This window comes from Rhinatrema bivittatum, chromosome 2 (genome assembly GCF_901001135.1).
Source record: "Rhinatrema bivittatum chromosome 2, aRhiBiv1.1, whole genome shotgun sequence".
Taxonomy (NCBI): Eukaryota; Metazoa; Chordata; class Amphibia; order Gymnophiona; family Rhinatrematidae; genus Rhinatrema; species Rhinatrema bivittatum.
Genome location: NC_042616.1, coordinates 445,825,354 through 445,852,018, shown reverse-complemented (window position 1 = coordinate 445,852,018; position 26,665 = coordinate 445,825,354). Strand labels below are relative to the sequence as shown.

Sequence of the window (26,665 nt, the reverse complement as noted above, 5' to 3'; positions counted from 1 at the left end):
AGGACAGCAGGATGTTAGTCCTCACAAATGGGTGACATCGAGGATGGAGCCCACCACGGAAAACTTCTGTCAAAGTTTAAACAGAACTTTGACTGGCCCCTACTGGGCATGCCCAGCAAGGCACTGACCCTGCAGCCAGCAGGGGTCTCCCTTCAGTCTGATTTTCAAAGCTACAGGCAGTGCCTAGAAAGTAAGAATAAAACGAACCCAACACCGCGGGGAGGCGGGCGGGTTTCGTGAGGACTAACATCCTGCTGTCCTGTGAGAACACCTGTTACATCAGGTAAGCAACATTTGCTTTCTCACAGGACAAGCAGGATGGTTGTCCTCACAAATGGGTGAGTACCGAGCTGAGGATGTCCCGACTTGCACCAAATGTACCCAACGGTGTGCAGCAGGCACAATAAGTGAGGAGAAATTTGGGAAAGGGCATCCGCACCCAACCGGGTAGGTGGAAGGGTGTTGGTACATCAGGTTGGAAAAAGGTTACGCAAGACAGACTGGCCGAAGATGGAGTCCTGTCTTCCAGCCTTGTCCAAACAATAATGGGCTGCAAAGGTATGGAGAGAACTCCAGGTTGCAGCTTTGCAGATGTCAGGAAGCGGCACTGATCGAAGGTGTGCCACTGACGTCGCCATGGCCCTCACAGAGTGTGCTTTAACACGGTCTTGAAAAGGAATGCCAGCTTGCTCATAGCAAAAAGAAATGCAGTCCGCCAACCAGGAAGAAAGAGCCTGCTTACCCACAGGTTGTCCCAACTTATTAGGATGGAAAGAGACGAATAATTGAGTGCTCTTCCTATGGGAAACTGTACGGTCTAGGTAAAAAGCTAGAGCTCGTTTACAGTCTAGGGTATGCAGGGTCTGCTCTCCAGAGTTGGAGTGGGGCCTGGGAAAAAAGATAGGTAGTATGATGGATTGATTGATATGAAACTCAGAAACTACCTTAGGTAAAAATTTAGGGTGAGTGCGGAGTACCGCGCGGTCCTGCAGGAGCTTAGTGTAAGGCGGATAGGTAACTAGGGCCTGTAATTCACTAACCCTGCGAGCTGAAGTAATAGCCAAAAGGAATAACACTTTCCAAGTGAGATATTTAAAGTCACAGGAGTGCAGAGGTTCGAAAGGAGGTTTCATAAGACGACCAAGAACCAGGTTAAGGTCCCAGGATGGGGCCGGAGGACGCAAGGGCGGCTTTAGATGGAGCAAGCCCTTAAGAAAGCGTGTTACTAGGGGTTGTACTGAAATAGGATTACCCCCAATACCCTTATGGAAGGCGGCTACCGCACTGACATGCATTCTGATAGAAGAGGTTTTAAGACCTGATTCAGAGAGATGCCATAAATAGTCCAAGAATTTGGAGATTGGACAGGAAAGGGGATCAAGGGACTGAGAAGTGCACCATGATGTGTACCTTTTCCATTTGTATGAGTAAGACTTTCTTGTGGAAGGCTTTCGTGAAGCTATCAGGACCCGAGAAACGGAATCTGAAAGGTTGAAAGGCTGAAGGACTAACCTTTCAACATCCATGCCGTCAGGGACAAGACTTGGAGGTTGGGATGGAGGAGGCATCCGTCGTTTTGAGTGAGCAGATGCGGGTCCTTTCCCAGAGGAATGTGCCTGCGGATGGAGAGATCCTGGAGTATTGGAAACCATACTTGGCGTGGCCAGTAAGGTGCTATCAGGATCATGGTTCCTCCGTCCTGGCGTAGCTTCACGAGAGTCTTTGACACAAGAGGAAGTGGAGGGAATGCATAGAGCAGACCGGTTGTCCACTTGAGGGAGAATGCATCCCTCGGCCGAGAGTGCTGGCTCCGAATGAGAGAGCAGAAATCGTCCACTTTGTGGTTCTGAGGGGACGCAAAGAGGTCTATGCGGGGAGAACCCCACTTGTGAAACAGAGAGGTCGCTACCAGAGGATCGAGTGACCACTCGTGTGGTTGGAAGACACGGCTCAGCTGGTCTGCCAATACATTGTCTACTCCCGGCAGGTAAGTGGCCCTGAGGTACATGGAGTGGGAGAGGGCTTCCGCCCAGATCTGCGCAGCTTCCTGACACAGAAGGAAGGAGCCTGTGCCTCCCTGCTTGTTTATGTACCACATGGCCACTTGGTTGTCCGTCTGGATTAAGATTATCTGATGAAAGAGATGATCTTTGAAAGTGCGGAGCGCATAGCGGATTGCTCGAAGTTCCAGGAAATTGATCTGGTGTTCGGCTTCCTCTTTGGACCATAACCCTTGGGTTTGAAAGTCGTCCACATGGGCTCCCCAACCGATGTGAGAAGCGTCGGTGGTTAGGATTACTTGCGGATCTGGTGGAAGAAAGGGTAAGCCCTGAAGGAGGTTGACCTGAGTCGTCCACCAGGTTAAGGATAGGCGCAGCGCTTGTGTGACTGTGACTATGGAGGACAGAGGCTGAAAAGCTTGAATCCATTGGTGTCGTAGAGTCCATTGTGTTACTCTCATGGCTAGTCGGGTCATGGGAGTGACTTGAACCGAGGATGCCATGTGCCCTAGGAGAATGAGGAACTGGCGAGCCGTGGCAGTGTTCTGAGACTGGAGCTGGCGAGCCAGGGACATTAGGGTGTGGACCCTCTGAAGAGGAAGGTAAGCCTTTGCCTGTAAGGTGTCCAAGTCTGCCCCAATGAAGGATAAGGTTTGAGACGGGACTAAGCAAGATTTCTCGTAATTGACGAGAAACCCTAAGGAAAGGAGTGTTTGAATTGTCAATTTTAGGGAGGATTGAGCTATCTGTTGGGTGGAGGCCCTGATTAGCCAATCGTCCAGGTATGGGTAGACGTGGACACCTTCCTTCCTTAGGAATGCTGCTACCACTACGAGACATTTGGTAAAGACTCGTGGGGCAGAAGCTAGACCGAAAGGGAGGACACGGTATTGATAATGGTCGTGGCCTACTAGAAACCGCAGATATTTGCGATGGGATTGTGTGATCGCAATGTGGGTATAAGCGTCCTTGAGGTCGAGAGAGCACAGCCAATCCCCTCTTTGTAGCAGAGGGAGCAGCGCGCCTAGGGTTACCATTTTGAACTTCTCTTTTTGAAGGTATTTGTTGAGGGCTCGAAGGTCCAAAATGGGACGTAGTCCCCCTGATTTCTTTGGTATTAGGAAGTATCTGGAATAGAATCCCTTGCCTCGTTGAGAGGGAGGAACGGGTTCTATAGCATTTGATTGCAGAAGAAGGGATACTTCCTGTTGTAATTGAGCCAAATGGGTGGATAGACTCCACGCTTGAAGAGGCGGGGAGTCTGCCGGAAGAGTTATGAAGTTGAGGTGGTAACCCTGTGCGATAATTGTTAGCACCCACTGATCTGAGGTGATCTGCAACCAAGGTTGTAGAAAATGGTACAGTCGACCTCCTACAGGGATGTCCGGAAGAGGGGTTTGGCATGTGTTCCCTACAGGGGAGTCAAAGGCCAGCCGCAGGCCCAGGAGGAGGGGCTACAGTAGGCCTTTGTTTCCTAGGCTGACGCGGCTGAGGCCTAGTAGAGGATCGAGCTAGACGAGGCCTGGCCGATGGAGGGTAATAACGGCGTGGTCGAAAGAATGACTTCTTAGAGTCTTTCTTTTGCGGTTGCTTGGAGGTCAGCTCAGGTGGGACAGATGAGAGTTGTTTCAACGTCTCATGGTGGTCTTTTAACTCCGCCACAATCTGCTGAATTTGCTCTCCAAACAAATTATCGCCTAAGCAGGGTAAATCAGCAAGACGATCCTGAACCTCTGGGCGAAGGTTGGATGATTTTAACCAAGCCCAACGTCTGGCTGAGATGGCTGTGGCTGAAACTTTTGTGGAAGCATCGAATATGTCGTAGGCAGTCCTAATCTCGTGCTTCCCTGCCTCAAATCCCTTGTGAAGAAGGGCTTGAAGCTGCGGTTGGTATTGGTCTGGCAACGTGTCAGCATAGTCTTGCATCTGCTTAAGGATGGCTCTGTTGTACTGAGTCATGTAAAGTTGATATGAAGCTATGCGTGAAATCAACATAGCTCCATGATAGACTTTCCGTCCAACACTATCTAGGAACTTGTTGTCCTTGGTAGGTGGGGTAGAAGAGTGTGGCTTAAGACGCTTGGCCTTCTTCTGCGCGGACTCAACCACAACAGAGCGATGATCCAGTTGAGGTTTTTGGAAACCTGGTGCTGACTGGACAAGGTAGGTGGAGTCAGCTTTTTTGTTAACTGGGGACACTGATGAAGGAGATTCCCAGTTTTTCTTGAGCAGATCCAAAAACACCTGGTGTATAGGGATGGAAGCGATGATTTTTGGAGCATCCAGAAATTGAAGGAGTTCCATCATCTGGTGTCTGTCATCAGCTTCAGATTGTAGTTGAAAAGGTACAACTTCTGACATCTCTTTCACAAAATTAATGAAAGATAGATCCTCAGGAGGAGATCTTTTTCTACTCTCTGTAGGAGATGGTGGCGAAGGCAAATCTGTGTCAGAAGATGTATCATCATCATCACCCCAGGTATCGTAGGGATCAAGTGGGGCTTGTAGCCCTGATGGACCTGGCTGAGGCTCTGAAGGCATCGATGGAAACCGAGGTGGAATCGGTGCCGTAGGTGGAACCAGAAATGGCATCGATGGCTTCGGTGCTGCCGATGGAATCGGTGCCTGGCGTGGAATGGATGGAACCGAAGGATATATCGGTGGAGATATACCAGAAGGCACCGATGGAACCACCCCGGAAGGGGGAATCCGGAACGGTGTTTCTCCTGCCGATGAAAATCCAGTCGGAGACGGTGGTGTTGTCGATGGTACTGGAATCACCGATGGAAGGGCCGTCATGAGCGCCTCCATGCGGCTCAGTAGCGGTGCTAGTGCTTGTATCAACGGCTCGGTGGTCGGTTCCCTCCTCGGTGGCGAAGCCGGTGCCGGTGTCGGTGTCGGGGGCGGCACCGGTACCGGTGCCGGAGACGGTGCCGATGGAGGTTGCAAATTCTTCATCGCTTTCTCGATGGCCTCCTGGACCAGCCGGTCCAGTTCTGCCCAGAGACCAGGGGTAACCATACCCGGCTCGACGGGAGAAGGAGGCTGAGGCAGGGCCGGAGGGACCACCGTAACCGGTGGGATCACGGCCCCCGCACCCCGGGAGGGTGAGGGTTTCCTCGATGCCGACGAACGAGACGTGGAGGGTATCCGGTCTGTTCGCGGCTTCTTAGTCGGTGGCTCGGCTTGAGCAGAGGTCGATGGCTGTGGATCCTCGACAGGCCGAGACTTATGCCGTCGATAGCGGTGCTTTTCCTTCCGATCCCCTCGCCCATCCGGGGAAGGGACTGGAGTCGACGGCCGAGAAGCGATCGATGGCGGACGGTCACCGGAAGGTTGACGATGATGGTACAACTTCGACGGTGCCGGTTCCGATGACGTCGATGCTATCGATGGCGTTGGGGTGGGTGCATGGAAGAGGAGCCCCATCTTCTCCATCCTGGCTTTGCGACCCTTGGGTGTCATTAAGGCACATTTGGTGCAAGTCAGGACATCATGCTCACTACCCAAACACATTACACAAACCCTGTGGGGGTCTGTGATGGACATAGTCCGGGTACAATCTGGACAACGGCGGAACCCCGTTGCCATGGCCTGAAGCCAAAATTTAGGCTGGGGATCGGTAAGTGCCAACAGGCCTCAAGGGCCAAAATCGACGGTAGTCGATGGAAAAAGGCAAAAAACTTACCGGGTTCCGTAAGATGACTAAAAATTTGTCGAAGGGAGACCCCTGAGGGGCAAATTTTCTTAGGAAATTAACTTCCAAATTCCTGTCAGGAACGTGGTTAGAGAGCTCCTTTCACCGCGTGGCAACTGCTGCGCGGAAAAAAGAAGACTGAAGGGAGACCCCTGCTGGCTGCAGGGTCAGTGCCTTGCTGGGCATGCCCAGTAGGGGCCAGTCAAAGTTCTGTTTAAACTTTGACAGAAGTTTTCCGTGGTGGGCTCCATCCTCGATGTCACCCATTTGTGAGGACAACCATCCTGCTTGTCCTGTGAGAAAAAGTGTGACGAAGAGAGGTAACAGCAGAGGTGAGAGCAAGGGGGAAAGAGTGAAAGGTGAGAAAGTGAGAGGGGTGGCAGAGAAATGAACAAGGGTTGGTATAATAAGCAAGGGGGAGTGGGAAAGGTGCAAACAGAGGGGGGAGGGGAGGGTATGAGACATACTTGGTACGGTAATGAAACGCAGGGCCCTGTTCCAGCCTAAAAACGGCTGTCACACGGGGAGAGAAGCGGAATAGCTGTTTTAAGCACAATGCTGGAGGCCAATTCAGTTGATTCTGCTGTGGGAGTCAGGTGGTGTGTGCATTCTGCAGTGAGATGCTAATTATACAGCCTCTCCTGTGGCCATGGAGGCTGAGACTATGACTACAGATTGAACTATTTGGTGGGTTCCCCCACATTTTCAATGAGTGCCAGACTGATTAAACTCACCAGCTGGGCTTTATTTTAGCATCTTACAGTGCTACTATCACATTTCTAACAGCATGCAGTGCATGATGGTATGTTTAACGATACATTTTGTGTGTCATGTGTAATTTCCCAATACCACAGAAAACATTACGATATTGTTCCACTGCTTTTGCAATCTCCCATTTTTATTCCTGGAACCTCCCTCTATCATTTCTAAGGCCTGACATGTTTTCAGTCCCAGAATAGGTGCCTTCTTTCCTGGCACCAGTACAAAATTTGCAGCATGAATGTTTCCTCTAGTGCTATTTTCAAGTTCTCACATCTCTTCTGTAGACTTGGATTCCACTGCAGGCTTTCAGTTTAATTACTGGGTTGAAGATTCTGGCTGTCTAGTACAATTTTTGGAGTTCTCCTTCATGTGATATATTAATCCTGGGGGAATTCTGCGCAAAAAAAAAGTCAAATTCTGCGCACAAAAACTTAAAATTCTGCAAACTTTATATTGGTCAAAATAACACAATTTACATGACAGTCTTTAAGTAATTACATTTTAAATTAAAACAGAAAAATGTATTTAAAGATGCAGAATCTTAAATATTATGAGCAGAATTTCCCTTCCACTTGCTCTCCCTACTCCCCTGGCCACTTTGCCCTCTCAGGCCCCAACTCCTCCACCTGCCAGTATCTCTCCCCCCTCCACCTCTAGGCTCAACCCCTTCCACTCTATCGCCAGTCCCAGAGTTTGACCCACCTCACACAGGCTCCCTCTGTCCCTCTCTCTCTCACACACATGCTCCCTCTCTCTAGTACACATACACACACCCTCATACAGGCTCCCTCACTCTCTCACGCACACACACACATATCATCCCCTCATACAGGGCCCTCTCTCTTGCATACACACCCACACAAGCTCCCTTTCTCTCACACACATACATTCTCACACAGGCTACCTACGTATCTCTCTCATGTACCCCTTCACACAGGCTCTGTCTCACACATACACAATCCCTTCACACAGGCTAGCACCCTCACATACACACAATCCCTTTCTCATACACACCAGCTCCCAATCTCTCATACACATACATACTCCTTCACAATCTCCTCATATAAGCTCCCTCTCTCTGGCACCCACACTCAAGCATCCCTCTCCCGATTTCTTACCTCCCAAGCTCTCTCTCACCCTCCCCTCCCCCCTCACACACACACACACACACATTCTCTCTCACCAAGGCCTTTATCTTCGCCGGGAGTGGAGCACACTCCGTTCGCGGCACACAGGGGCCTTCCATTTTTGCCGCAAACAGCACGCCCGGGCCTTCGTCTTTGCGTGCTCCGTTCGCAGCATGCCGGGGTCTCCTCTGCTATTTTCTGTGCAGGAAATGGCAATTCTGCGCAGGGGGGAATTCTGCGCAAATTCTGCACTCCGCAGTAGGGCAGAATTCCCCCAGGACTAATATATTAATCTGTGCCCTAGGGCAACCCTAAATTTCACAGGAAAGAAATGAACAAATATTTCCCTTTGTGCCTCTTAACCACGATCCATCTATACAGAGGTCAGGATATTGCCTTCTTCTAAGGGATTCATCTGCTTCGGATGATTAGATGGCTGTGCAAAACAATTAAACGTGTTCACATTTCCCTGAATACTGCACACTGCATGACTTACAATTCTTATTGTACCTAGTAGATCGCCCTGTATGTTCTTTTCTTTTCTCACATTTCTCAGGCCCCTTTTTGGGTTCCTGAAATATCATCTATTGGTCCTTGCCTCAGATCTTGTTGCATGGACTTTTATTTGTGCCCAAGTTGCCTGGACAGTGGAATGAGTGATATTCATGGCAGGGGATTCAATAAACCTCCCGCCTTCCACCCCTCTCCTGGCAGAATCACATTCTTTAACATTTTCCCAGGCCCCCTCAATCACATGCCTTTCCCTCTCATCTCAAAGAGAGAGACTTTACTGTCCCAATGAGTGACACTGAAGGCCAAACAGTGAGATTTTCTGGTGGTGTGTAATCTGGAAAAATCTGAGTATTGTTGCAAATGAAAACAACAAAACAAGATGATATTTAGCTTTCCTTGGTTGCATTTACATTGTAATTCTTTAACCCCCATGAAAAATCCCCCACTCTTCCCAACACCATGCTAGGTCCTTTCCTGTCCTCTAAGGCTCCCCCACCCCCCTCCCATCCTAAGTCCTTTCCTAAGAAAAGTGTAACACCCCTTCGTTGGGGGGTCACCTTGAGCTGCTGCAGGTGTCAGTAAAACCCACCTGAAGCCCCGGAACCAGGAGTCTTCCACTGGGGAACAGCACAAAAAAAAGCTATGAGCCCAAGGGGAGTCACACACTCAGTCCACAGGTCAAGTGTTGTTCCAAAAGAAAACAGAATTTATTTCAAAATAATCAAAGTCCAATTAGAGCAGAAACAAAGATGATATGATGCCTCAAGATGGCCGCCTGAGAAGTCACGCCAGTGAGGAGCTCCCGTTTTTTTCCGGATTTCTCTTACCTCAATGCCGCATACCAAGCGCAAGGCGAGGGTACGGGGAGGGAAAGATACCTCCACCCCGTTAGATACTAAGCAACCCCGCATCGGGAGCTTTTTCGCTGCAGCCTCACCTTCATTGCCGAGCGGGCAGGTCGCTGAAAGAGCGGCTCTGGAGCATGAGCCGTTCCTCTTGACCAGAGATACATCATTGAGCCCCGGCTCTCCTACCAGACCGGCTCCACCAGGACTTAACGAGAGACGGAGTTTGGAGATCGCAGTCCCGACGGGAGTAACCCGAAGAGGGACGGAAGCGTCATTGCAGTGTTTAACAACTGGAGGAATTAACACCGTGGAGGATTCAACACAGATACAGCCCCCTGGAGGAGTGAAAGGTGAGGGGCTGAATGTTGTCGAAATGCTGGGAACGTTAGAACTGGGAAATGGAGCCAGTGAAGCACGGGGAGGAGAAGGTGAGATACAAGAAACCCTAAATTTAGAAAAGATATTTCAACAGTCGACAGAAATAACTTTATCAACAATATGGTTGGCACTGCAATCATTAGAAAAATCAATACATACATTGACCAAGGAGGTAATAGATACAAAAAATCAAGTTCTCCAAAACGCTAATGGACTAGCTCAACAAAATTTAAAAGTTGAAACTTTGGAAGGCCGGCTTCAAGAAATTGAGAAGATACGGTCTAATTTAATATCAAAAGAAACAGAAATCGATAGAAGAATTGAAAAAATTGAGAACAATTTAAGATCACATAATTTAAGATTTGTGAACTTTCCTGTTCTGAAAAATATTTCCCCGATAGACTTGTTTAAGTTATATTTGTCACAGATCTTGAAAATCCCAGAAGAGGTAAAACCTGTGATTACCAAAGCATATTATCTTCCTTTTTCTGGAACTGACCGGGGTAATCTGGAGGAACAAACTCCTATGGATTTAACAACGCTACTTGAATCTTCACAGGAAATGGCAGTGACCTTAAGAAGACCATTATTAGTCTCTTTTGCGTTCCTTATGGACAGAAACAACATATTTAAATATTTCTTTAGAAATTCTCAGGCTAATTTTTTTGGACAGAAAATATGGTGTTGCCCTGATCTGATTAAGGCAACACAATTAAGAAGGAAGTTGTTTCTTAGTATGAGGGGGGAAGCTATTCAAAGAGGTGTTAAGTTTAAACTACAATTTCCTTGTAAATGTTGTATAATGTTTCAAGAGCAGAACTACATCTTCTTTGATCCGCAACAATTGAGGGTTTTTCTAGATTCTCACCCTTCTTCATAAACCCATAGCTTGGTTAGGTTTGTAGAAAGAAAGATGGTGGAACTTCTTAGGATCGGCCTTGTTTTTCCAATTTCTAAAATTACCTGAAATTATGCTCCATTATTAAGGCTTCTCCCGTATTCCCTTTATTTCTTAAAGTACAGTAATAGTACAATTTCGAAATGAAAATGTTTGTTTACCACATGGATTATGTTTTCTGTACTTTAAAAATTTCTACTACAAGTTATGCTTGTGTGTATTGGATAAAATGCATAAATTAAGATGATAGAAACAATCTTCAGTCATACAACTCCAGAACTTAAATCTATGCAGCTTTTCATGTCCAACGGTTACTCACAGTTCCCTTTCACTTAAAAGTTATTCACAAGCCCCTTTTCTCTTTAAGATCTCAAATGCAGGACTGGAAACTCCTCTCCCAAGCTGTGGGCTTTCAAAGGCAGTCCAGTGAAATCCCCGTTGACTGAGGGATTGTCTATCTCCCTTCTTCAATACCCTCCAAAACTCAAAGCTCCAATCCACTCTAGGCTCCCAAGGCTGCAAGCCTCAGCCTTTGTACTTCTGACTTGTGAGAGTCTCAGCCCATCACTCCTCAAATCTTTGAACTCTCTCCCAGCATTTGCAGAAGCACTCTGAGTACCTTCCTCCCAAACCCATTCCCTTTTGGGGAAAGAATTTCCTTTCACTCCTATACTAAACGCACCTCTCCAAATCTCCCTCCAACAGAAAGTTCCCTAAGTGAAATAGAGTACAACAATCAACTTTACAGTAAGTCTTAGGCTGCCTTACAACAGATTTTACATGAAAAAGGACATTCAAAGTACAACCTTCTGAAGTAAAAATATCACTTAACAAAACAATAACAAGGTATATAATATTTACATGCAGTGCTGTGATGCCAACCAGAAAACCCAACAAAATAACAAAAAAGAAACTTGGAATTCATATGGTATTTGGCCAACTGTGTTGAGTGTGAGCTTGGTTCTCAAAAAGCCAGGAGAAAGCAGAGTTGCTTACCTGTAACAGGTGTTAGAACATAAAAACATAAGAAATTGCCATGCTGGGTCAGACCAAGGGTCCATCAAGCACAGCATCCTGTTTCCAACAGAGGCCAAACTAGGCCACAAGAACCTGGCAATTATCCAAACACTAAGAAGATCCCATGCTACTGATGCAATTAATAGCAGTGGCTATTCCCTAAGTAAACTTGATTAATAGCCATTAATGGACTTCTCCTCCAAGAACATATCCAAACCTTTTTTTAACCCAGCTACACTAACTGCACTAACAACATCATCTGGCAACAAATTTCAGAGCTTTATTGTGCGTTGAGTGAAAAAGAATTTTCTCCGATTAGTCTTAAATGTGCTACTTGCTAACTTCATGGAATGCCCCCTAGTCCTTCTATTATTCGAAAGTGTAAATAACCGAGTCACATCTACTCGTTCAAGACCTCTCATGATCTTAAAGACCTCTATCATATCTCCCCTCAGCCGTCTCTTCTCCAAGCTGAACAGCCCTAACATCTTCAGCCTTTCCTCACAGGGGAGCTGTTCCATCCCCTTTATCATTTTGGTTGTCCTTCTCTGTACCTTCTCCATCGCAACTATATCTTTTTTGAGATGTGGCGACCAGAATTGTACACAGTATTCAAGGTGTGGTCTCATCATGGAGCGATATAGAGGCATTATGACATTTTCCGTTCTATTAATCATTCCCTTCCTAATAATTCTTAACATTCTATTTGCTTTTTTGACTGCTGCAGCACACTGAGCCGACGATTTTAAAGTATTATCCACTATGATCCAATGAAACAAACCGGAAGGTGGTCCCACGTAGCCAAGGCAAAAAAACAGAGGGGACTACCTTACACCGTGGAAAGACTTTTATTAGAATTGCCCGACTCAAAATACAAGCTGAGTTTCGCCAAAAGGCTGCATCAGGGGCTAAAACAATCAAGAACAATAGATATTACCACAAACATGCTCTATATTAAAAATTATAAACAATCTGCTAGAAAATGGATGATTGCTCATCTCTATGTAACTCTGCCAAAATAGTCTACACTCATAATATTCATATATAACATACATATTTAAATCATTAATGTGCAACGTGACCCATTCACTCTATTTTAAACCTACTACTATTTAACACAAACATCATTTTTGTAAAAAATTGTTTTAAAAAATAGTTATAAAAAATATATGAAAACACTGAAATCATTACCTTTATACTGTAACCGTATACTCACAGCTACATATATCAGTATATCAATCTGACCATTAGTTGTTGCAGTAAAGCTGTTAATAAAAATGATCATTAAAAAACATAAAATGAGAGAAAGTCTCGTATACACAAATATATCAATAAATAATATTATGAAACCATATGCATATCAAATCACACGTACAGACTATAAATAATATTCATAATACACACATCTAAAGCTGAAAATTATAAAAACAGCAATCAAACTATTACAATAAGTTCAATATCAGTGCACTCATAACTTCTTCCATTTAAATGACAACAATGCAGATATAATTAAAACTGCCTGATAAATAAAACAAATTGTATTGACAAATCGCACTAAACACATTTTAGCGCTAAAACTTAGTATAACACATAAATAAAGTCTTAAGCTGTTATTTTAGTAATCCCTAAGTTGTTGTGATATATATAACTAATACTCAACGAGCAGCTCTACAAAAAATTTTTTACTTTACATCTCGCAAAAACTAGCACTGCAACTAAGAAAAATCCTCTGCTATGTTGTCATTTATATGGCGTTCTTCAAAAACAAAGTCTCACATTCGGTCTATGAAAGAGACATAATACACACATCTAAAAACTGAAAATTATAAAAACAGAAAATAACCTATTAACAATGAGTTAAATATCAGTGCACTCATAGCTTCTTCTATCTAAATGATAACGTCACAGACATAAATGGCCATAGAGATAAATAATTAAAAATTAAAACTAACCGGTATCTGAAGCAATAATGTATTGACAAATCACACTAAACAGATTTAAGCACAAAAACCATTTTATATCGCTAAAACTAAAATGAAATCTTAAGCTTTTACTTTACTAATCCCTAAGTTGTTATATTGTATATAACTAATATTCAACGAGCAACTCTACAAAGAGAAAATTTTAGAAAGTAGTCTCAGGGCTATCTAACAAAAGGATATTGTGGCATTCCCCTTAACATATAATCACATGACACATAGAATTGTTGGAATTATTAGAAAAAATTGGGAAATTGTGCGGAACTTAGAGTGCTTCGAAAACAGTAGACTTGTTATAATTTTCAGTTTTTAGATGTGTGTATTATGTCTCTTTCATAGACCGAATGTGAGACTTTGTTTTTGAAGAACGCCATATAAATGACAACATAGCAGAGGATTTTTCTTAGTTGCAGTGCTAGTTTTTGCGAGATGTAAAGTAAAAATGTTTTTGTAGAGCTGCTCGTTGAGTATTAGTTATATATATCACAACAACTTAGGGATTACTAAAATAACAGCTTAAGACTTTATTTATGTGTTATACTAAGTTTTGGCGCTAAAATGTGTTTAGTGCGATTTGTCAATACAATTTGTTTTATTTATCAGGCAGTTTTAATTATATCTGCATTGTTGTCATTTAAATGGAAGAAGTTATGAGTGCACTGATATTGAACTTATTGTAATAGTTTGATTGCTGTTTTTATAATTTTCAGCTTTAGATGTGTGTATTATGAATATTATTTATAGTCTGTACGTGTGATTTGATATGCATATGGTTTCTTAATATTATTTATTGATATACAAGCCGTAAAGCCCGTTAAAACGGGCTACATCCCTCTGTCTCTCACCTCCCCCTCATTCTCTCTCCCCTCACTCTTCACCACCCCCTCCCCCACCCACTCCTCTCCACCCTCCCTCTCCTCACTCAGTCCCCCCTCTCCCTCACTCCCTCCTCTCCCTCACTCAGTCCCCCCTCTCCCTCACTCAGTCCCCCCTCTCCCTCCCACTCACTCAGTCCCCCCTCTCCCTCCCTCCCACTCAGTCCCTCCCTTCACCCACCTCCATTTCCTCCCGGCGCCGTAAGCGCGACTTCCCGCAACCCTCACCCGGCTCCATTGACTCCTCCCGCTCCTGCCGGCAGATCTCGCGGGGGTCACTCCCGCCGCGCGGCAGTGACCCCCGCGAGATCTGCCGGCAGATCTGGGGAGGAGAAGTAGCGGCACCGCGCGCGCGCGGTGCCGCTACTTTCTCCTCCCGCTCCTGCCGGCAGATCTCGGGGGGGGGCGCGGGAGTGACACCCCCCCCCCCCCCGAGATCTGCCGGCAGATCTGGGGAGGAGAAGTAGCGGCACCGCGCGCGCGCGGCGCCGCTGCTTCTCCTCCCGCTCCTGCCGGCAGATCTCGGGGGCGCGGGAGTGACCCCCTCCCCCCCCCCGAGATCTGCCGGCAGATCTGGGGAGGAGAAGCAGCGGCACCGCGCGCGCGCGGCGCCGCTGCTTCTCCTCCCGCTCCTGCGGCCCCCACCGCCATTTTTTTTTCCTGATCGACGTCCTTGCCCGCACATGCGCAGTAGAGCTGCGCTCTACTGCGCATTTGCGGGCCGTCGGTCACAGGCCATTTATAAGGTAGATTTGTGTATACGAGACTTTCTCTCATTTTATGTTTTTTAATGATCATTTTTATTAACAGCTTTACTGCAACAACTAATGGTCAGATTGATATACTGATATATGTAGCTGTGAGTATACGGTTACAGTATAAAGGTAATGATTTCAGTGTTTTCATATATTTTTTATAACTATTTTTTAAAACAATTTTTTACAAAAATGATGTTTGTGTTAAATAGTAGTAGGTTTAAAATAGAGTGAATGGGTCACGTTGCACATTAATGATTTAAATATGTATGTTATATATGAATATTATGAGTGTAGACTATTTTGGCAGAGTTACATAGAGATGAGCAATCATCCATTTTCTAGCAGATTGTTTATAATTTTTAATATAGAGCATGTTTGTGGTAATATCTATTGTTCTTGATTGTTTTAGCCCCTGATGCAGCCTTTTGGCGAAACTCAGCTTGTATTTTGAGTCGGGCAATTCTAATAAAAGTCTTTCCACGGTGTAAGGTAGTCCCCTCTGTTTTTTTGCCTTATCCACTATGATGCCTCAATCTTTTTCCTGGGTGGTAGCTCCTAATATAGAACCTAACATCATATAACTACAGCAAGGGTTATTTTTCCCTATATGCAACACCTTGCACTTGTCCACATTAAATTTCATCTGTCATTTGGATGCCCAATCTTCCAGTCTTGCAAGGTCCTCCTGTAATGTATCACAATCCATATGTGATTTAACTACTCTGAATAATTTTGTTTCATCTGCAAATTTGATAACCACACTCGTCGTATTCCTTTCCAGATCATTTATATATATACTAGCCGTTAAGCTCGAAACAATGGGCTACATTAACATTTTTTTTTCAGTCCATTTCCTTACCCCTCATTCTTCCCTGCCTCCCCTCATTCTCCCTCTCCCCCCTCATTCTCCCTCACCCTCTAGTCTCTCTCCTCCCCCTCACTCTCCTCCCTCCCCTCCCCCTCACTCTCTCCTCCCACCCCCTACTCTCTTCCCCCTCCCCTCAGTCACTCTCTCCTCCCTCCCGCCACTCTCTCCTCCCTCCTTCCTCCCCTCAGTCACTCCCCCTCTCTCAGCTCATTCATAACCCCTTCGGATGGCGCAGATGGAAGATCTCTGGGGGAGGTCCCTCCCTCCCTCGCACGCGCCGCCGCCGCTACTGCTCCTCGCCACGCCATTTTTGTTACAGGCAAGCTCTGACTGACGTGCTGCCCGCGCATGTGCGGTAGAGTTGTTCTCTACTGCGCATTTGCGGCACGTCTGTCAAGCTTCATTTATCTAGTAAACTAGCAGTTAAGCCCGTTAAAACGGGCGAGATTCCATCGGTCAGACCGGCACGGTTAGAGTCGCTCTGTTCTCCACAACTTCCCTTTTCCTTCTATCCTCTCACCTCCTCCACAACCCCTTCCCTCTCCCAGCCCTCCTCCACTCTTTTTGTCTCTTCTCCAGAACTTTTTACCCTTCCCACTTGTTCAGTCATATCCTCTTCCCTTCCCCTCTCACACTCCCTTTCCTTCCCCCCTCTCCCTCAGCCCTCCTCCACTCCCTTTTTCTCTACTCCACTTTACCCTTCCCACTTACATCCTCTTCCTTCCATCCCTTCTCATCTTCGCTTTCCTTCCCCTCCCACCTCCTCAACCCCTTCCCTCTCCCTCAGCCCTCCTCCACTCCCTTTTTCTGTATTCCACAACTTTACCCTCCCCACTTACATCCTCTCCCACCTCCTCCACAACCCCATCCTTCCCCCTCAGCCCTCCTCCACTCCCTCTTCTTCTCTCTGGCCCGCCTGACACTTAGATACCACCGCCGCTGCTCCATGGGAGGTCTCCAGGGGTCTCTCTCTCGTGTGCACCTCTCCACCAGGCTTGTTGCTGGCCCGCCCGACGCTCGGTGATGAGGCGCGCGCGAGAGAGAGACTCCCGGCGACCTCCCATTTCTGTGTCTGTGCCGCCGCTGCTTCTCCCTGCGCGAGAGAGAGAGAGAGACCCCCCCCGGAGACCTCCTGTGCTGCCGCCACTGCTCCTCCTCACCGTTTCCAAGATGCTGTCCGCTGGGCTCCCCTCTGACCGACGTGCTCTCGCGCATGCGCAGTAGAGCTGCTCTCTACTGCGCATTTGCAGCACGTCGGTCCAAGCCCATTTATATGGTAGATTGAAAAGCACCGGTCCAAGTACAGATCCCTGAGGCACTCCACTGTTCTCTGAGGACAACAGGATGTTGGTCCCCATACATGGGTGACATCATCCAATGGAGCCCGGCACAGAACTTTGATCTCAAAGATTCTAGAGCGCTCAGCATACTCTCTTGAACATGTGCACATATAGTCCCATCCCTGTTTCTCAGACAGAATCCCTCAATCCAGGATATAGCAAATGCAAGGAAAAACCAACTCTCAGTATGGGCGGTCAGGTTTCGTGAGGACTGACATCCTATCCTCTGAGAACAGCAGTTAAAGGTAAGCAAATCTGCTTTCTCTGGGGACAAGCAGGATGCCAGTCCTCAAACATGAGTGATTCCCAAGCTAGCGGTTGCTGAAAAACAGGAAAAATGGGGGAAACCATTTAGTGCAGAAGCACCACCATTTCCCCCATAAGGCAGTTGACCCATAAGGGCTCTAGGAGGGAAAAGAGTTGGGTTTTTCACCTCAAAGAGACTGGACGACAAATAGACAGAAACCCCAATACGTAGCAAGGCATCCAAAGGCAGGGGGCCATAATGCGAACACGGGGTGAGAAGCCCACTAAGTCGCACAAAAAAACAGACACAGTCAAGAGCTTCCTAATAGTGAACTCTGACTAGCACCAGTAGATCTAGGATCCATAGAGTACAAGCAAAGGCACAAATCACCAAGCAAAAGAGTAAAAAGGTACTTGGTCAAGACCATAAAGTTTTTTGTTTTGTTTTTTTGTCACAAAATAACTGAAAATCAGCTGGAGCTGGAGAGTCCAGCAGAAAGAAAACTGTGGTTTATTATCAACCAAGTAACAAGGTGAATTGGGCACACAGAGCGATGTCCAAAGTTTGTCCAAAAGGAACAGCGGGCATGGAATCCCATGTTCAACCAAAGAAGTAGCAGCAAGAAATATCCGGGTCTGCAGCAGACTACACCTGCCAAGCTATAAGTACAAGATCTGTCCTCCAAGGTCTGATGGGACAAAAAACCCCAGGGAGCCCCACTGCTGAGCAAGGCAGTGAGCTACTGCTGAACGATATACTTCAACATCAGGGGAAGCCAGATGAAAGGGAAGCGCCTTGGCCATTGAACTGGCCAAAGTAGAGAAAGAATCACATACCCTCTGTGAAGGTATATGTGATGACGACCCCCATGCACCCCCTGGCTTCCTCCTGGACTGTCTCATTCAAAGTCAGAAGAGGTGAACACCACAAGGAGGCAGACCACTGGGCTGCCAGACAAAGGAGACAACCTCTAGGCTGTAGAAAATACTGATGGGAGACTTCCAACCATATGAACCCCCTGCCAATCCCAGCAGGGAGTTGCTGCTGAAACAGGTACAGCCTACAGGGATCATCTCCCCTCCGTAAAGATACTGAGGCTTAGCCTTCAGCAGGATGAAAACAACCTGAGGAAGTCCATAAATGTTTCTACTGAGAGCAAAAACAGGAATGCTGCAAGAGGCAGCCCCTGTGGAAGAGGACTTCCTCACCAACCTGGGAACCCTGAGGGTACCAGAGAAGGAACAGTCTGACCTGCAGAGCAGACTACCCACCAACCAAGCCTAGATATGAAACCTATGGCTCAAGATAATCATTGTTCCACCCAATAACGTCATGGCAGCCAATGGAAACGTCCGCACGGATAGGGACTGCCATGTCTGCCAATGAACATGCCTACCAACAAGGTCACCTCTGAAAGAGTAGAAAAGAACCCGTGACTGCAATACAGATAGGGAGCTGCTTTTGCGTGATTCTCTAACCCCTACACAAGTCACCCTAGACAGGGCAAGCTGTTGGAAGGAAAACATGCCAGTGAAGAAAAAGAGGTAGGATAAACCTCCCTTCAGAAGGAGAGAGCCACCCAATTCAACATCAATGAGTAGGAGAGGCACAAAGTGAAACTATGCATGTTGTACTCACCAGGTATCCAAGGAGGCACTGCACCCATGTGAGAGGAATCCTTATCTGCTACTGGGGAACAGATTTCCAGATTAGGGAATCCCAACCCTACAAGGATTCCTGATCTGGGTAGTAAATTGCCTGCCACAAAGCATAACCCGCTGCTCAATAAAGTAACAGGGAAGTGAGAGCTCCTGATGAGCAATTTTCAGATCCCATGCAGAAACAGAGGGTGGCTGCCACTCGGATGCTAAGCCAACCCAGAGGATGGGATATGAAAAACAACCCATTCTCTGAGCTGAAAACAAGGCGCAAAGGGTGAATTTACTGAAGGCACTTCTAGAATACCAAAAGTCAGACCTCTCATCCCTGAGGCAGGAGGACAGTGCACTGTTCAACCGGATCAGTTCAATTCCGGAAATCCTTCCACTCTCTGGACGAGAGTAGGGTACAATTGTTGTCCTTTGAGGTCTTTATGGTGACCTGAATGGCTGCTGGTGGCTGCCTAGGCAGACTCTAGGGTCAATATGGCAACCAGGCACAGGAAAAGCCAGTAAAAGTGACCCAGCTGACCCACAATACATCACTGATTCATGCAAATCAAGGGCTATATTGTCACCCCGGTCGGTGCCACACATCAGAGAGGGAATGCATCTAGGAGGTTTTCTCTAAACGGGATCCAGAGCATAAGTCAATGAGGGCAGAAACCCACAAGGATCCTGTCCCTTTCTGAAAGGGGGAGGTACCGTGGTAATCACCCCAAAATGGAATGAATAGGATCATATTCTCGGCCAAGACCTCCCAGTGCACCTGTATAGGATGTCTGCTGACACCAGAACACACACCCACGCTAGTGAGCACTTCGTAACTGTGGTGCCCCTTCGCTGAATCTGCATCCTGCAGCAGCAGTGCTGTGCACCCATGCTGTACTACTTCGTGAAGTTGACAGTGACATGCATTCATGGAAAGGCACAGCATTTATGGGCCTAGCTGTCAATGCCATGGCTGGGATGGGCACAAAACCGACTGCAGTGGACCCCATGTGAAATGTCACTATTGGTGTCCAATAGCACCCTTGGGTGCCAGACACATGAAGGCACAAAAAAGCACTCCTGGCATCACCTGCCAATGGCTCCTGATAGCAATCAAGAGCCACTGCCATGACGCACTTGGAACAGCCAGTCCTGCATGGAAGTATATCTTGGTACATATAGTGATGGTGAGCGATACTGGGGATGCTCTGTGTGGTACATACCACAGGCAATGGACATCACCCACAACAGGAATGTCTGCTACTCTCAGCACCCTAGCACATCATGGTGCCTACTGTGATTGTAGTGCCCTAGTGGTGCACCTGGAGAATGGAGGCAAAGATGACCCTTGCCAATGGCAACCGCACAGTCAGCCTTCCACTGTCTCAACCACTCTATGACTGCAGCAGGGCTCACCATGTTGAAATGATCTTAACAGTGCCAACACTATTGCCCTATGGTGCTTGGAGGCACCCTTCAATGGCAGAACCTCCATGGTGTCCCCAGCGCTTGCTGGCATCAACAGTGTTCCATGACACCTACATGTCCAACAGCAAGGACATGTAGGTGTCATGGAACACATGACACCTACATGTCCTTGCTGTTGACATAGAAGGTGCCTCCAGCACCCATCGATGTGCCTGGCACACGATGGCAACCATGGTGCTTGACGGTGTCTACAGCATGTGATAGCAACCATGATGCTTGATGGTAGTCATGGTGCCTGGCGGCAACCCTGGCGCTCAATGGCACCTAGATGCTTGTCCTGAATATGGTTCTCGATGTACGATAGGCAGATGATGGCGTCACTGGCAGCCATGGCAGCCAATAGCATCCAAGCTGCCCATACTATTTGATAGGATCCATAGCACCTATTGAGGCATGCAATGGCACCCCTGGTGCTTGATGGCAGCAAGGGCATCCTTTGTGCCACACAGAGATCAAGGCTCTCAAATGTTTCATGGCGCTCACTGGCATCCATGGGGTCGATGGTACATGGCGCCAAGGGTATCCATGATGGCCCACGACTCCAAAGGCAACAATGGCAGTGGTGATGCCATGCCCTTTGATGGTGCCTTCGGTGCTCAATGGCGCCCCTGTGAACTGTGCCAGTGGTGCTCGTTTGTGTCTCCGACGCTGCTGGATGGTATCCACGGTGCTTGCGGTACCCACGGTACTTGACCCAAAGGCTTCGATGGTGTCCATGGTGCTTGATAGTATCCACTGATGGTGCCCACTGTGCTCTATTGCCCCTGCGGTGCTTGATAGCAACCATGGCATCAATGGCTGCCATGCCACGGTGCTCAATGGCACCGATGCTGCTCAATGGCAGATGGCTTCAGTTGTGCCCATTGTACTCGATAGTGCCCATGGTGCTTACTGGCATCAATGGCATCAGTGGCACTTGAGGGCACCCATGGTGTTCGATAGAATCAATTGTGCACAAGGCGCTTGACAGCTGCCATGTTACAGTGTTCGATGGCACCTGTGCTACTTGATAGCATCGATGGCACCTATGGTGCTCGACAGCCGCCATGCCACAGTGCTCGATGGCATAGAGGGCATGACTGGTGTCCAATAGTGGCTGTGGCACTCGCTGGCCCAGAAGGCGCCTAAAGGCGCATGATGGCCTCCATGATCCTCTATGGAGTCAATGGCACTCCCAGAACATGTTTGCCTCCATTATGCTCAATGGCATCAATGGTGCCACTGACGCACGATAGTAGGCATGGCCCTTGATCCAGGACTCCGACTGGTATCCATGGCACTCGATGGTGTCCATGGCTCTCAATGGCAACCATGGTGCTTGATGGTGGACATAGCCCTCGACAGCGTCTCCTGGCACTCAATTACAGCCATGGCACCCATGGTGCTTGACGCACTCCTGGTGCCATTGGTGCTCCTGCACACACGTGCGCAGGCAACTGATTCCGGGTATGGCACTGACGGTGCAGCAGGCTCATACTCACCCTCTCTCCAAAGGAGATGCATTGCTAGATCAATCTGACATACTGGAGGGGAGGCCACGTCATCCAGTGCACCAGCCAAAGAGACTAGTTCCCTGGAGTGTGGGGAGGATGAGCTCTCCTCCCTATGGGAATATTTGGTTTTGAATTCCTTGATGGTCTGAGCCTCTGTCGATGCCCAGCAGGCAGACAGAATTTCCTAGAACTCCTGCCTGGGTAAGAACTCAGGAAAGTCCCCAGGCCACAGACCTACATGGACTACACATGGACTGCACACTAACAGTCTGAACAGGCACCTAACAGAAACAAAAACTGACAAGTTAAGGAGAAGACACAGAAATATACTGCAGGAGAAACATTGTGTATTATGAAGAAAACATGTCAGCCACATAGTGCACTAGGCTCACCATGCGGCCGACAGAGAGGTGCAGCTCCAGAGTTGTCATAGCCTTCGCTGTGAGGAGAGGAAAGCTGAATCCACGACTACATGGCTCTGTGGAAAAAGGACTGAGGGACTCTGCCTGACAGACAGGGAGGGCTAAGCTGTACATGCTCAGTAGAGCATACTGAAAGCTCTAGAATCTTTGAGATCAAAGTTCCATGCCAGCTCCATCCACTGTCACCCATTTGTAAGGACTGCCATCCTGCTTGTCTTCGGAGATACTGAATTACAATTACAATATAGTAAACCTTCCATATCAAAACAGCATTAAATGCCAGTACTCAAACAGTAACATCCCTATCTATGAAAAGGCAACACTGCAAATATTACACCAGGCCCTAAAGCCCCAATACACTTCCTATTAGGAAAAAAAGAGCAAGCCAGGCTGCTATAGGTCCCGATACAAATGACAAACTAGCAGAACATCTCACCTTGGTCACACATGCAGACCCTCACTAAACAGAGAATAAAGAGACCTTAAAGTACAAATAGAAACGGACAAAAATTGAAAAGGAAACTGCAACAAGCCAGACTCTGCATGCAGTGCAACAATCAAAATCAGAAACACTTTCGCATGAAACAAAATCAAGAAATGTAAATCATAATAGTTAAACCATTACTATAAAACAAATATTTCAAAACAGATGATAAACAGAATATTCTATAATTTTAAAAAAGTCATTAAAATAAAAAAAAAAACATTTCTAAACAAAATATTTCAAAATAGACATCAAGCACCACCCAATAATTAAAACTATTAAGATAAAAAAAATGTTCCCATTCTCCATACCTGGGAACTTTTGACTATTTCCAGTCACCCTACTATTGTAACTCTTGGCCCCTCTCTCCCCCTCCCCCAACTTCCCAGCGGTCTCACTCTCAGCCCTCTCCCCTGAGTCTCAAATTGAAATTGCTGGGGGGTGGGAGGAGCTGAGAGTGAGACTGCTTTGGAGGGGGAAACTGGGATGAGCTCTTAATCATTTCTCCATCCCACCCCACCCCTCACCAAGTCCCCTGCTGTCTCACTTCAAACCAGAACCCCTTCCCCTTAATTCCCCAGTAGCAGCTGCAGCAATACCTTCCATTTGACTTCTTATGCCTTGCTGAGATGCTACTAATCCTGCCTAATGGTCTAGGAGGACCAATACTTGTTTCTCTCACTCTGCCATCTATCCTCCCTAAAGGTTTCTCCTGCTGCTACTGAGCCATCACATCCTCTCTCCTAGCACACACACAAACTTCTCCTTGCTCCGCTCAGACTGCCCGACTCAGCCAAATGCAGCCAGAAGCACAGCAAGAGGCAGAAGGTGCAACCAAATGAAGGTCCCACTTTCTGTCCCCTCTGGTTGCTGCTGCTAAAGGGCATGAGAAATGCTGTCCCTCCATTGGGCCCTGCTGGGAAAAACAAAGCTGCAAAAAAAAAAATTGTATTTAGGACAGGGGATTCAATTAATAACTTGGAGCCCCTGACTACATGCAACTTTGTCTGGAGAATCTGCAGCCCTTACTAGAAGGAGTATTCTGTTACTCGTAGCAGTGGCACAAGATTCCCAGACTCCAATGAGTCAGTTAAGTCTTCAAAATTGAGGTCTGTACAAATTCAGCATTTTTCCTCACTGTGCTTTGGCAACTGGCACCTTGTCGCTGCTCTGTCCCCACCTCAGCTGGCACTAGGCTGCTTCTCAACCTCTTCCCTCTTCCCTCATCCGTTATCCCTTCACCTTCCAGCCCCTGCTGGCAGGATGGAGATACTGCTTTAACAAGTGACTACACTACCACGCGGTTCCATTATGTCAATTTGAATGGCTGCTACGAGCATTGTTGTGAGACCTGCCAGCATCCCTAATGTCCCTTGGGCTTCCACAAGAATCATTTTCACTTAGCTATACTGGGCACAGCTATATTCAGCCTTCAACCCTCCAGCTTGTCACAATTCCTGTCAAAATACATATCTCAAATACCTTCCTACATTCGAGACTCTGCTCACCTGATTACCATTTTACAAGAATATCAACAGATGAATGAACAAGTATTTTTGGTGACCATTGATATAGCAGCTATTTACACGAGCATCCCTCAGAGTGAAGCAGTGATGTCATCACGGAAGTAATGTCAGGAACACAAACAGGCCATAGAATACCAACGCCATTCATCATTGAACTGGCTACTATAGCCTTACAACAAAATTATTTTTCATTCCAAGGACAATATTACAAGCAAATAAAAGGCACAACAATGGGAGCCACAATGGCTCCCGACTTGGCCAATCTATATGTAGCTGCATTCGAAAAACAATGGATTGACAACAGCCCGTTGTTCATATTCACACTTGGAAGCGTTTCATAGATGACATCTTCATGATCTGGCATGGAGATGAGGAAGCACTGAAAAAGTTCAACAAATGGTTAAACACATGTAACCCCCCATCTGCAATTCACCAGCCAATACAGTACCAACAAGGGTCATTTCTGGATATCAAAATTACATTGGACCAGGGGGTGTTCAGTTTCTCTATATTTCAAAAACCCACTGATCGAAATATGATTTTACACTATTCATCATTCCATCCAAATCATTTGCGGGACAACCTGCTAGTGGGGCAATTTCTCCGGCTCAGAAGATTATGTTCAACAGTCGAAGAGTTCTGCATTCAAGCTGAGGACATGAAACAGATTCCTTCAATGAGGATACCCCAGTTCTGTCATTTAAAAAAAGCCTATAACAGAGCAAGGTGGGCCAAAAGGGATTTGCTGCTACAACAAAAAACAGACCAACCAAATAACCAGATTATATGCGTGGTACCATTCACACACCACACACACACCGTCTCAAGGCAAGTATTTTAAAATATTGGTCTTTACTACAGATTCATCCAATTTTTCAAGAAAAAACAATTTTTGCCCTAACTAGAGCTAGGAATTTGAGGGATTCAGTGGTTCATTCAAATCTATTGGTGCCTGAGGAATAGGGCAACCAACTTACAGTGGGACAAACAAAATGTGGTAAATGTAGTGCATGCACATACATATATATTGGAACAAGCTTGGAGATCCCAGGAGTAAACTATTTTTCAACAATAGTTTTCATGTGAATCAATGAATGTAGTATATGCACTCTGGTGTCCGTGTAAAAATATATACATAGGAAAAACTACTCGTAAAATAAAAACAAGAATACAGGAACATCTTAGCCAGCTGAAAAATAAAAAAAAAGGGTTCCTCTCGTGAACCACTGGTGAGAGGCAAGTACATGAGTTTACAGTAGTAATTGGGGGGATGACCAAAATTTGAAATTGACTCAAATTGAACAACGTTTCATCTACACATGGAACACAATAGCCCCCTGTGGTCTTAATCGGGAAATTGACTGGTCAATCTTTTGAAAATTTGGTTCAACAATGCTCCCGTTGAATTCAATATAAACTTGAAAAAATGACAGATGGGGCATCATCATCAGGCTCTAAGCAGGCATAGCGATAGCTGTCAAATACATCAAGAATGGGAAGAGCATCTCCCAATAGGGTCAGATATTGCCATCATTAGAAGTAAGAGTAAGAACAACAGTTCTCCATCAGGTCTGCTGTTATAAATGCAAGAAAATTATAGTAATAAGGGTATCTGACAGCAGAAAAGGTGGTCCAAAGTACAAACACATTTGAAGCTGACTGGAAAATAAAGTAGAAATTGTTAATAGATAGGTAGAACTCAATCCAAAAATGTTTTTGAAAACATTTTTTGAAGTATCTGAAAGCACTGGCAGCCCCTAATCAGAAACAGACAGAACAGATGGGTTCAAAGTTAACAAGTATGGTATACCAAACAATCTGAAGCACCCAATGGTGCTGCTAGCCTCGATCTGAAGTGGACAGGCGTGATTGGTCCTGGGTAGTTTAAAAACAACAGGGGATAGAGAATGTGCCGCAAGAAAAAGGCACCACTCACAAGAATGACTGTTATAGAACAAAATTGTAAGTACATAAGAACCCTATACGTGGTGCGGTAGATTTTTTAAGACTAAACATTGTTGAGAGATGTGTTGTGTTTTTAAAGATATGTGTTTTAGAATGCTTGAAACCACGAGGTGAATGATAAAAAGAAGATCCCTCCGAGGTCCCTGAAGCAGACAGTTGTCGAAACACGGCCGATGTCGGGCAGGCGGCCCCGACCCCTTAGAAGCGGCAGAAGCTCATCGGGCATCAACGGAAACCGATAAGTACATAGAAAAAATAGCGATAACGCCTAGGGTCGGGTCAATCGCCGGGGAGAGAATACCTCACACAAGATACAAAGCGCATTAAGATA

The 26,665-nt window shown here is 46.5% G+C and overlaps 1 protein-coding gene across 1 annotated transcript in view; it reads right to left on the bottom strand.

Annotated features, from left to right (window-relative positions):
• Positions 1-26,665, bottom strand: part of RETREG1 (reticulophagy regulator 1) — a 302,227-nt gene that overhangs the window by 139,083 nt on the left and 136,479 nt on the right. The window lies entirely within an intron of this gene.